This window comes from Thermobia domestica, chromosome 7, assembly GCF_964235325.1.
Source record: "Thermobia domestica chromosome 7, izTheDome1.hap1.1, whole genome shotgun sequence".
Classification (NCBI taxonomy): domain Eukaryota; kingdom Metazoa; phylum Arthropoda; class Insecta; order Zygentoma; family Lepismatidae; genus Thermobia; species Thermobia domestica.
Window position 1 is genome coordinate 261,931,471 of NC_137460.1, and position 13,084 is coordinate 261,944,554.

Genomic DNA, 13,084 nt, shown 5'->3' on the forward strand with positions numbered 1-13,084 from the left:
ATGCAAATGTTTTTGTTACCTTCTCCTGTAACTTAAATGAAATATTTTCATACAATATTTTAGAATTATTTTCAGAATATTTTATCTAATGTTTAATTTAAACATTTAAAACAGATATTAGTAATGAATAGAAACTGTTTACCATTGCGTTTTTGAAATATCGTTTGTGCTTTTAGCTAATAATATTTCTGATATATCAAAGAAATACTTTCACATTATTCTCATAATATATGCTTGTTACATAAAAGTAATATTCCTTGTTGTACCTAAAATGAATTTTACGGGAAATGTTTCTGGAAAACTTTTCTAATTTAAATTGCATATCCTTAGATATTATGTTGGATAATTTTTAACATTTTGGAGATTATATATATATATATATATATATATATATATATATATATATATATATATATATATATATATATATGTGTGTGTGTGTTGTGTGTGTGTGTGTGTTTGTGTGTGTGTGTGTGTTGTGTGTGTGTTGTGTGTGTGCATTGCACGAGTCGGGCTTGGGAAGTCCAGCTATGCTGTTTCCTTACCCCAGGCCGGGCTTGGGCGGGGCTGCGCTTCAGGTAGGGCCGGGCTCGGACGATTACTTGCAGGTCTTTAATAATTATTGACTTTAATTAAATGGTAATTGCAAAAAAAAGAACCAACGAAGACTGAAAGGTATTAAAAACAATGCAACTTTTACAGTTGGTATTGCTCAGCGGCTCCACTTTTGCTATATAGAGAATTAATTGTTCTCCCTAGTGACCGTGCTTGTGCGGGTTGGCTCCATTATTAATTTTTTCCGGGTCTAGCTTGGGCCAAACATTTCCAAAATTTTCTCGGGCCTGGGTTGGGTTGCGCCGGGCCTAGCTACATTCGAGCCAGATTAGGCTTGGGGCGAAAACTTCGGCTCTTGCATGTCTCTAATATATATGCCACATTTAGTAATTTCGTCACAGATTTAGTGATTTGCTATTGAACTAGTGATCTAGTATGTACTTCGGGTAAATCTGCACATTCTAGTGATTTTTATGGAGTTTCCTTCCAGATGCAGACAAATAGCAAAGAAATTGTTCTTAAAATAATTGTATATTGCAATTCAAACGAATATAGAAACTTCCAATTATTCTTCTTTCCCCTCTGACTGAATGAATCCTCTGCGGGAAAATTTTGGTTGTGCGAACCCACTGTTGCTATGCTCATATTCTTATAAGCCTACCAGATGTAGAAACAAGATCACATACTCATACAAAATCGTGTTGCTTAGCCCCTTGGTCCTATTCCCACGAAGTGCCTGTAGGTCATGAACTGAAGACGTGATATTCAAATGATCAGAGTTTCTCAGCAGATTGTACGAAATTGGCCTTAGTTGCTAAGGTAAATATTGTATTTCACGATTTTTTTAAAAAACGTGGGATAAGAAACAATATATAAGTCTCATAACGAAACACATACCCATACACTCCTCCCCCAGACCTCCTGCGAAAAAGCGTGAGGATTTAGCCCTGATCTTATTCTCACGAAATGTCTTTAGGTTATGACCCTTGTGAGTTGACCCTTGTGAGTGACCTTCTCAGGAAAATGAGTTGATAAAACGAATAGTGCAGTTCATGATTCTTTTAAAACGCATTGGATTCCGCTGATTGAACATGTTCTAATAGCGGAAGCTTCTCATAGCATATCATATTGTTTTTAAAACGTAAAATGTTGTATTGCTGCGAAAAGTGTTATATTTATATTCACATGATAATGTCTATTATGACAAGTAATTAAAATCACTTATGTAGAGAAATCAAGGATCAGATTATGCCAAATGAATTTGCTGCTTATGTTAAAACCGTGATGAGATATTGCAATATAACATATTCCCATAGCACAAAAAACTACGTCATCGAAATTTAGAATTGAAATACAGTCCCATAGAGATACTTGTATAAACAAAATGAAACATGACTTTCCCAAGTCTTGATGTGAAAGATATTATATTATGTATTGAAGCCGTAACGAGATATGTTTTCGATTATGATAGGCATGATCGAACTTGTTGTGACATGCTTCTCTAAGGCAAACACGTGTGTGTGTGTGCGTTGGTGAACCCGCCAATCTTTGTAGGTCGATCGGTCTACACAGCAGCACTGTGAGCAATTTTTGCAAAGCGAGCATTTTTTTAGTTGTTGCTCGAAATGTTTTTTACTTTTATCGTGTTCAGGACCCTTATAGTGGTCCCCCCGCGAGTTCTTTTGACTAGGCTCGTTGATACGGATACAGCCGGTTGTGAATAAAAACTAATAAAACTAATAACTTTTGAACCACACAAATAATCTCGATCAAATTTTCAACATGTATGAGGGTCGGGCCTTGGGTGCGTTTTATTGTTTCACTATGACGAGCCAGCATAGGGGAGGGGGAGGGGTTGATATATGTAAAAAATTAAAAATGACTGTCTTTGTGACTTCATCACACTTGAACTACCCGACCGATGTCAATCAAATTTTCAACATGCATAAGGTTCGGATCTGGAAACATTCTTGTAATTTCACTTTAACGGTAGATCCTAGGCAAGAGGGAAGGGAGGGGAACGTATGAATAAAAACTAATAAAACTAATAGCTTTTGAACCACCCAAACAATCTCGATCAAATTTTCAACATGTATTAGGGTCGGACCTTGGGTGTCTTTTATCGTTTCACTACGACGAGCCACCATAGGGGAGATGGAGAGGGAGATATATGTAAAAAAAAACTGCCTTTGGGACTTTATCACTCTTGAATCATCCGACCGATCTCAATCAAATTTTCAACATACATGAGTTTTCGGGCAGGGATTTCTTTATGCTATTCACTTTGACGATACAACGTAGGGTACGCGGAAGGAGGAGAAATTTAAAAATGATAAAAATGACCGATATTAGTGTTGAATCCATAGTTTTCGGGGCCGATGAGAGAAACAGTGACACTTCTGATGCTGTAACAATCCAAGCTCAGCCCTGATAGTTGGGGAGGGGAAGTTGCAACGTAGGGGAGGGGAATAAACATTAAAAATGATCGGAAATGGTTAATATTAGTGTCGAATCCATAGTTTTAGGATTTGCTGAGACTAACTGTGACAATTTTGATGGCGTGTGCCGCAGTACTGATGAGAGGGAGGAGAAGCTGTATATAATAATGATAGAAAATGAACAATATTAGTATCCAATCCATAATTTTCGGGATCATTAAGATGAACAGTGACTTTTCCGATCCGGTTTAAATCCAAAATTAGCTCCACAAGTTGAAGGTGGGGGAGAAAGATATATATATTAAAATGGTCGAAAATGTCCACTTTCAGTAGAATTTATAGTTTTCTGGGTCGCTTAGATGAACAGTGATACTTTCGATCCCGTTTACATTCAGATTCAAACCTTCCACTTGGTTGAGGTGGAGTAAAACGTTTTAAAATGGTCGAAAATAACCGATATTAGTGCTGCATCCACATCTTTGGGGTCGCTGAGATGTACGGTGACACTTCCCATAACATGGGCCGCAACATGGGTGAGGGGGATATAATGATTCGAAATTAGTGTTGAGTCTAGTTTTTGGGATCGCCGAGATGAACAATGACACTTCTTATGGCGTTAATTCCAAATTCAGCCGCTCGTCTTGGGAGAGGAGGGATACGGAAATAAAAAATAACCCATATTAGTGTCAAATCCATAGTTTCCGAGGTCACTGAGATGACCGGTGACACATCCAATGCCGTGCCGCACAACATAAAAGAAGAGGAGGGAGAGATATATAAAATGTTCAAAATTATCCGACATTAATGTCTGATCCGTAGTTTTTAGGCTCACTCAAATAAAGAATGACACCTCCGATCCCGTTTGAAACCAAACTCAGCCCCGTAGCTTGGGAGATGGGGAGATAATAAAATGATCGAAAATGATTAAATTAGCGTCGAATACATGGTATTCGGGGTCGCCGAGGTGATCAATGATCTTTCCGATGCCGCTTAATTCGATGCCATTAAAAACGAAAACAGCATATTTCACGGGTACAAAACGCATGAGATACGGAATTGTGCATTTAAATTTTCATTTTACCCAGCGAAGCGGGTAAATATATGCTGGTAAAACTTCATAACTTTAGAACCACTGAACCGATCTCATTCTAATTTTCAACATGGATGTAGTTCGGAGCTGTAATGATTTTTATAATTTTAGTTTTACGGTATATATATATATATATATATATATATATATATATATATATATATATATATATATATATATATCAGACCACCCGGTAAAGGCATTTTTCTGTTCGTAGTGCACGTAGAAACTTCAAACAAAAATTAATCACTTCAGACGACACAGAAGAAGTATCCCCCTTTTCCTCAACCCCAACCGAAGTTGCACATTGTGTGTCTTCACAGGTAGGCCTAGTGTATCATCTTGCAACACGAATCAAGTTTGCGGACAGATAGCCGGGTCTGTAAATATCTGAGGGCTTAGTGAATATATTCCGGTGCACGCTAATCTATTGAGAGTAATATCCATGCGAGACACGTTTCAAACACCTCTGAAACAAGTTTAAACCATTAAATTAAATAGAAATAAATAACTGCTAGCTTTTTCTCAGATCGGTATTATTGTTGCAACGACAGTAGCAACCCCATGCGGCTTAGCTGTAATGGTTTTGCCTCTACCAAAGTCGATGGTGATAAGTAACTTAAGATTAAAAGATAAAATCTTCTATCCCACAGCGGTCTAGGTTGGTGATTTAAAGGATATCTTTCTTATTCATCGTAGTTTCAGGAGACGGTATAGTTGTATCTCTTTGCTTATTGCAACCTCCACGGCAGGTAGTTATAGAAATACGGAGGTAACAAAACCTCCGTAACACAAAATGATCTCAGAAATATTTTAGGAAGGTTAGCGATCAGCACTGGAACTTATTCTTCTGTCCACTTGAGGTCGTCTTTTATGACTGTCCTCTGGAGGGGAAGTTGGTGAAGAGAGGGTTGACCATTTTCAATTTCCTTCGGAACCAACTGCGCGTCTTCCTGGTATCCTTCTTCCACCGTCTGTTGGTGAATATGTTTTGAATAGAAAACACGTGCTCGTGAATGAAGCATGCTTTATGGTAGTTGCTTACACCTCAGATACTGAACCTTACAGCCCGCACACCAGGAACAGGATTTACAAGATTATTTGAAAAACACAAATATTGCTCTGAAAACATCTGTTAAAAATATTTTATCTTCATGGCAATATCCTTGGTGTGTGCCAGTAACTAGGAACATAAGCCCGTAAAACTGCAAAAATTCTTTTTTGGTGAAATCTTGATCTCTGTATTTTTGGCTTCCTTGCACAGATTTTAGCAGAAATGCCTGACACTAAATATACGAGAACATTCACTCTGAGTAAAATTAATTTGTCTTAGGTGAAGCACAAAAATTTCTTAATTTTTAAAATGATATTCCGATAGCTATTATTGAAAGTGTAGCCTCTCAGCACGATGTCATCGGCAAAAGATCTTATTCGTTAATCAATGTAAAATACCCTAGTTGAAATTAAGGGAGCTTGTGTGCTAGTTTTATGACCCATCACGCATATGAGAATTTTGTAAGATTTTCTTGTGTGAATGACCTCGAAGGTCATGTATCAACGGCTTTTCGGATGGAGCAAGATTTGGTGGTAGCTCGAGGAGAGATCTAAGGTGGTTATGTATTTTTTGCCTTTCAAACTGTTTAACACATACTAAATTGACTGGAATGGCACCCACAGGTATTTAATGTATGTTTTACACTGCTGTAAATTCAAAACAATTCTTAATGCGTTCGTATTGGGTTTCTTGACAATAATTTGTGGCGAGGCGAAGCTATTATCGTCTCTGGGTCGTATAATTCTATCATTAATAAGTTCTTGAATTTGTTTGCCTGATCTCAAACATGCATTGGAACAGGGAGATTTGTTCTGGAACACTGGCGATTTAGGGATTCTTATTTTATGATTCTAGCCCCTATAATGTCCAATGCCATCCGGAGTGTATAAAAAATTTTTGTATTTTATAATAACTCGTGAATGGCATGTTTCTGCGACTGGTCTGAATTAGGATTAATATCAAAAACATCAATTTTGAAATTTTTTATCTATACTTCAAAGAATTGTCAACCTCCTCTATTCCTGTACAATTTTTAATTTCTTCTATTGAGCTCGCTTCCATTGTTGCAAAAGATTAATCCTGACATGCCACCAGTTCCACTACTGGCGTATTTTTTCTTAAAGTTACAGGATAACTGGATTGGAAATTACCAGTCATGTTTACGTGTAACCTTTGCTCAATACCTTGTATATGTCATGGAAGACATGGAGAAACGATACGAAGAAAGATGCAGAATAATCAATCGGTCTTTTTGCTGTCACCGGAATAAATGCGTGGAAAAGTGGAACTAAAGTAATGCGTTTGACGATAAAAAAGCAAGCTTGTTTTCTTTTTCTATGTATATCAGTCGTTTGTTGTGATAAAATGTTTTCCTGGTTCTTCTTTGGGAATGTTGGCTTTTATGATTTTTAAATAGAGAGATAATATTCTTTGTTAAATCGATTGTAACATATAAGCGTTTTAGCAAGTCTAAATAAAAAATAACTGGAATACATGATTTCTTCATCATACGAAAATAATGAGAGAATTTCGTTTCCCAATTTTGAATGATACAATTGCTACATATTTCAAGTGAATTTTATTTCATATCCATTTAAGCGCTGTTTTATGTTGTATTAATTGAACATCAGGAAGTGAATATTCGAAAGGCCAGATGGAAATGCTCGATCCGGAGTTCACTAGCACTGTTCACCAGTGTAATTTAGTGATTATTTATAGGCTTTGTTCTGTCATTAGAATTCCTTGACATTTGACTCCAAGACAAGGGTTGACCCTACTCGCTTTTTGGACGTTTAAAGTAGGTAGAAGCACAGTGCCTACGCTTTTCTGCATATTGTGAAGTCCAATATTTGATCTTCTATTGTGGATTTTGTTGGAGGATTTGTGATGACCCCTGATTCCTCTATACTTCTCCCAGTTCTAATAGTTTTTTTGCTTCATCGATTATTCCATTAATTCCCATTTCTGTTTTGGTTATGCAAACTGATTTGTGCAACTATTAAATACGGCTCTACCATTTTATTGGACAGAGAAGAAAAATCGTTTTAAACAGTAGTGAAGATTCTACGACGTCTAGGTTAGACTTATGATCTTTCTCTAGTTCTGGTGGTGATATTGGAGTATGTAATAGCAGAGAGGATTATATTGAAAAATAGGATTTTGTATAGGTACTGCTAAATTGACATTAACTTTATAATGTAATGATTCAAGAGACTGAGGTAGTACATTTATGTATATACAAGTACAGTGCGACAATATAATATCGAATTGTTTTTTTGCAATAGAGAAATGAAAACTGTGCCGAAAGCAAATATGCTTCTTCGTTGCTAAGAGGTTATCGTGCGCGCCTTTGGAGTGGGAGCCCGGGTTCAATTCCCGGCGGGAGCCCATGTGTTTCGGATTCCACGTTAATCAGTAGTTCCCTTCTCATATAGCTTCTCTGCTGAAAGGGATGTTAAACTCAAAATCAACTCAACTGAAAGTATATGTCTATCAAGTGGCTAGCACAAATGTCAGTAGTCGAGCAGTAACAGTTACACATTATTATTATTATTATTATTATTATTATTATTATTATTATTATTATTATTATTATTATTATTATTATTATTATTATTATACAAATAAATCTAACACAAAAGAAAACGAATTTACAGATGAAATAAACTGTGAGAACTATGATTTTTATTGTATAACAGAAACGTGGTATAAAAAGGAAAACTGTTATCTTTCTCAAATCTCTAGAAACTACAGTGTGATACGAAAAGATAGAAATCTAACCCTCACAAATAAGTCTAAAGGTGGAGGGTGTTTACTCCAAAAAATGAATATTCTTATGAAATCCTTAATCCCCCTGACGAATCCTTAGACATTATTATAGCAAAAATTTTAATTCCTGACAGTACCCCATTGATTTTATGTTTAGTTTATTTCCCTCCTGACATGTTACTTCAAGATTTTAGTAACTACTGTGATTGGCTATTTTCTTTTGTATTGACGAAAGATTTTAATGTATTTATATTAGGAGATTTTAACGCAGGAGGCATAGATTGGACTCAGGTAACATAACAACTGATAATTATTATTCGAAGAAAAAAGCAGAAAAAATATTTGAATTAAGCAATATTTTAAATTTAAACCAGAAAAACAAGTCATATGACCATAGTAATCCGGGAAGAGTATTAGATTTGTTGCTAACAAATTTGGATAACAGTTTTATGCATTTTGACATCCCACCACTAACTAAAGTCGATCGCTTCCATCCCCCATTCATGTTTGAGTGGAAAAGTATAGATAATGGCAAATATTGTCCCGTTCCTCAGTACGATACATATAAATTCAAACAAGCAAATTTCCTAGATATTTACAAGGGCATTAGAGAAATTAACTTAATAAATTATTGAAGTAACAGTGTCAATGAAACCACTGACCATTTATATAACTTAATTTATTCTGTATTTAAGAAGCATGTATCTAAGAAGTCAATTGGTTGTAAACAAAAATATAAGGATCCATGGATGACGCGAGAATTGAAAGCACTAAGAAACAAAAAAGCTAAATATTTTGTTAAAGCCAAAAGAACAAATGATGACGTATGGTATCAGAGATATTCAGACCTAAGGAAACTTGTAAAAAAGAAATACATTGAAGCAAGAAAATCTTATTATTCAGGTTTAGAAAATAGTATTTATAAGAACAGCTCATATTTTTGAACGTTTTTAAAAAGTCTGACTGTAACAATTACCGAAGCAAATAAATTGTAATGGTATGCTAATTCAAGACACTATCGAAATTGCTGAATTATTTAAGAGTGTATTTTATGAAGCTTTTAACTTAGAAGTAGGTCAAGAGGTATTGCCTGAGAATATCGTTAGTAATAGTACTCTAATCGGAATTCCTACCGTTACTGATTTACATGTACTGGAAGCAATTAAACTAATTAAACCGAACACTTCTCCAGGTCCAGATAATATTCCTTATTATGTAATAAAAGCTTGTGCAACTGAACTTTCAACTAGTTTGGCAAATATATTTAACGTTTCATTACGTACAGGTGTATATCCTTCAATGTGGAAGCAAATATATGTTGTTCCGGTGAATAAATCAGGTGATAGACAGATTGCAAGCAACTACAGGCCAATAACTCTTGTCAATGCATTCTCGAAGATATTTGAACTAATTGTCCATAAACACATATATTTTAATGTAAGAAATATCTTAAATGAGTCTCAACATGGTTTTTATAAGGGCAAGTCAATTGTAACAAATCTAATTCACTTTACAGACTTTACCTATAACGCACTGAAAAATAAATTGCAAGTCGATGTAATATACATAGATATTTCAAAAGCTTTTGACTCTGTCAGTCATAAGTATCTCTTTAGCAAGTTATCAAATATTGGTTTGTCACCTTTGTACATTCGCTGGTTTGAAAGCTATCTGTCAAACAGAACTTACGAAGTTAAAATTGGACCTGTACATTCTAGTGTATGCTATGTAAAAAACGGAATACCACAAGGGTCGCTCTTGGGCCCTTTCTTATTTTCTTTATTTTTAAATGATCTGCCAGAAAAAATAAAATACTCTAAAATTCTACTATATGCTGACGATATGAAGTTGTTCAGATTAGTCAACAATGAGTTCGATAATTATTTACTGCAACAAGACTTAAATGCAATAAATACGTGGTGTAGAAATAATTTTCTAAAAATTAATGGTAAGAAAACAAAATTTATGACATACACCAATAAAACTCAATATTATATCAGTAAATATGAGGTCAATTGTGTACAAATTGAGAAAGTAAGCATTATTAAAGACCTAGGTATTAGATTTGACAGTCAGTTAAAGTTTTCTAATCATATAAATTGTATTGTACAAGGTGCCAGAAGGATAATAGGTTTTATTTTTAGACAGTGGCCTGTATTTCAAAGAGATAAAACGTATGTATTTCTATATAAATTACTTGTAAGACCAAAATTAGAATTTGGTTCGGTAATTTGGAACAGCATTTCTAAAACTTTCACAAACAAGATTGAATCTGTGCAAAAATGTTTTATTCGACTGCTATGTTTTAAAATGAAAATGAGCTATTACTCACATAGTTATGAATATTCGACTGATTATTGGGGTTTAGAAAGCCTTATGAATAGACGAAAAAATTTCGACAGAGTATGCATGCAAAAAATACTAGATATCATTTATATCAGTGAATATTGTTTACGAAACATAGGTTTTAAAGTGCCAAATCATAGCATAAGAAATACCATGATTTTAGTTCCTCTGAATTGGAAATGTGAAATTTTAAAAAGATTGACATATTCTTTAAGCTCATTTTAGACTTATTGTATCAAACAATGTGAAAGTTTTATGTGATCTGACTGATAGTTTTTAATCAATGACGTTTAGAAACATTAAGCCAAATGTAATTTTATGACTGCTGTTCTTAGCTTCTTGTTGTTTTAGATGGATGGAAAACTTGATAAGTTTCACTGCGCTGACAAGGAATTATTTCTGCTTAGCTGACTTTTATCTAGATTGTGTTTTATATTAGTACCCTTCTTTTTATTGTTTTCTTTCTTATTATTTATTTTTTAGTAGTATTATTATTCCATCACATACTCTGATACCAAATGCTGTATTTTTGCCAAAAGTTGTTCGCGGCACTAAAATAAAGATTATTATTATTATTATTATTATTATTATTATTATTATTATTATTATTATTATTATTATTATTATTATTATTATTATTATTATTATTGAATAGAATCTTGCAATTAGGTTTTGTTCCCTGAAGATGCGAAAGTCAACTACGAAATATCATAGGTAGTTATATAATGCTTATATAAAGCATTGTGTGGCATTTGAGTGGCGCAATATTTCGTAGGGCAGTGAGTCTTTGAAGCATGTCCGTAAGACAGAAAACCGAAAGAACAATGGTGCACATGTAGAAGCAACGGATCAAGTTTTGTTGGTCACTAATTTTGGATTCTAATAGTCTCGCTATTCTCTCAGTAAATTAACAGTTGAATCCTTTAAGAGCATATGTATGGATTTCATGAAGAGATCGAAGTAGAAAAAAATGTGTAAGAGTACTGTAAATATGTGAGACAAATGGATAAAAAAAGTTATCCGAAAAGTGAAGGCACAGATTATTGCTAACCATTCGCATTAAAATTGACATTGCCTATTAGCATAAGCTATGGTTTGTTTCATAGTTTCTATGGCTAAAACAGTAAAATAGATAAATCGATTCGATTAGACAAATATATTATAATATTCCAGAGAAACAAAAATTTTAAGTGATACAAGATTACGAAGTTCAATAGTATAATAGTATATTTGTGTGTTGTTGCTAAGTGTTAATGCAAGTAACATGATAATGTCTTAACATCTTAAAATCCCGTCTTTGTCATTCTTAAACTTACTGCCTTTTTCGTCTTATTGTTTTATATTCTATCTTGTTTTGCAGTATTCTTGCCGTTTAGTACTTCATTTTCGACGTTATAACAAAAATATTAAATTCGGTGGTACAAATAGTTAAGTTGATTTTGAGTTTAACATCCCTTTCAGCAGCAAGGCTATATGAGACGGGAACTACTGATTAACACGGAATCCGAACCACCTGAGCTTCCACCGGGAATAGAACCCGGTCTCCTACCTGGTATGAATAATCTACATATCTTGTTTCGTTTTTCTTTTAGGCATATAATATTGCTCTCCCGCTGGCCTTGTAGCTAGCACGTGCCTCTTTCGTCACATGGTTTCAAGGAAGCATTAATAAAATCTGAACAATTATAGTGGTTCGGATTCCACCTTAACTTATAAGTCTCTCTCTCATACAGCCTTGGTGCTGAAAAGAAACACCAATCTTCATCGAACAAACAAACAGAAAAGAACGCTACTTTAGTCTCGCCATTCCATTTCAAAATGAAATTAAATCTTACAGTTTAACGTCCCACAAATATGCTTGTTAGGTTAAGGGAGGCGATGATTAAGGCAAGTGAATGACGATGGAATAATTAGTAGAATGAGAATGTGGAAGGAAATGGGAGAGTTTAGAGAAAACCCATGGAAACGATGTTGTCCACCACAAACTAACTTCTCCGGGGATTGAATCAATGCAGTATTCCATTTGAAATCAAATGAAATTTCTAGTTTTATATCCCTTGGCTATCCTCTATAGCTAATAATCGACGGGTGATTAATAAGAGTGAATGATTATGAAATAGTTGGTGGAAAGGAAAATGTGGAAAGAAATTGGAGAACCCAAAAAAAGTCAACAGCATATATCCATGTGATTCATTTGCTACAAAGTTAACTAGTCTTTAAAGCAATTGCTCTAATTACATTGCTCACATTTACTCACCTAACTCGCATTTTACACATTTTACACACAATATCTTTGTTTGTTTGTTAGTGTCTTCGTTTGTTACAATTACTCCTTTTGTAAATGCCCAGTTGTTTTGGGTGTTCACTTGTACGTACCCAGTCAAGGTCCAGATACTGCATTCTGGTGCCTCTGGAAATGTAGCTTTATCGCTGGCGCAACTTTTGGGAGCGTATCAGGAAAATAGCTCCATTAATAAAGCAGATATGAGTGCATACTCGGTTCTCCTATGGCCCAGCTCGCATACGCCTTTTGTAGGGTAGACAAACAGGTGTGTGTGTGTGTGTGTGTAGACCTGAAAAAAGTTTAGTTATGAGTTAGAGTTAAGAGAGAGAAGCTGTAATTACTCTTCGCTGTTTTTCACTTCATATTTGTAATAATGTGTGTGTGTGTTTGTGTGTGCTTGATCCTTTGGATGACTAGAGCAGTGAATAAGTGTTATCATCAGACGTTTTTATTAAAATAGGTAAGTAAAAATTATATTATTAAAACTTTTACGGTCTATGATTATCCCTGAAAGAATAAAACAATATGTTATGTCTTCATTTAACTAT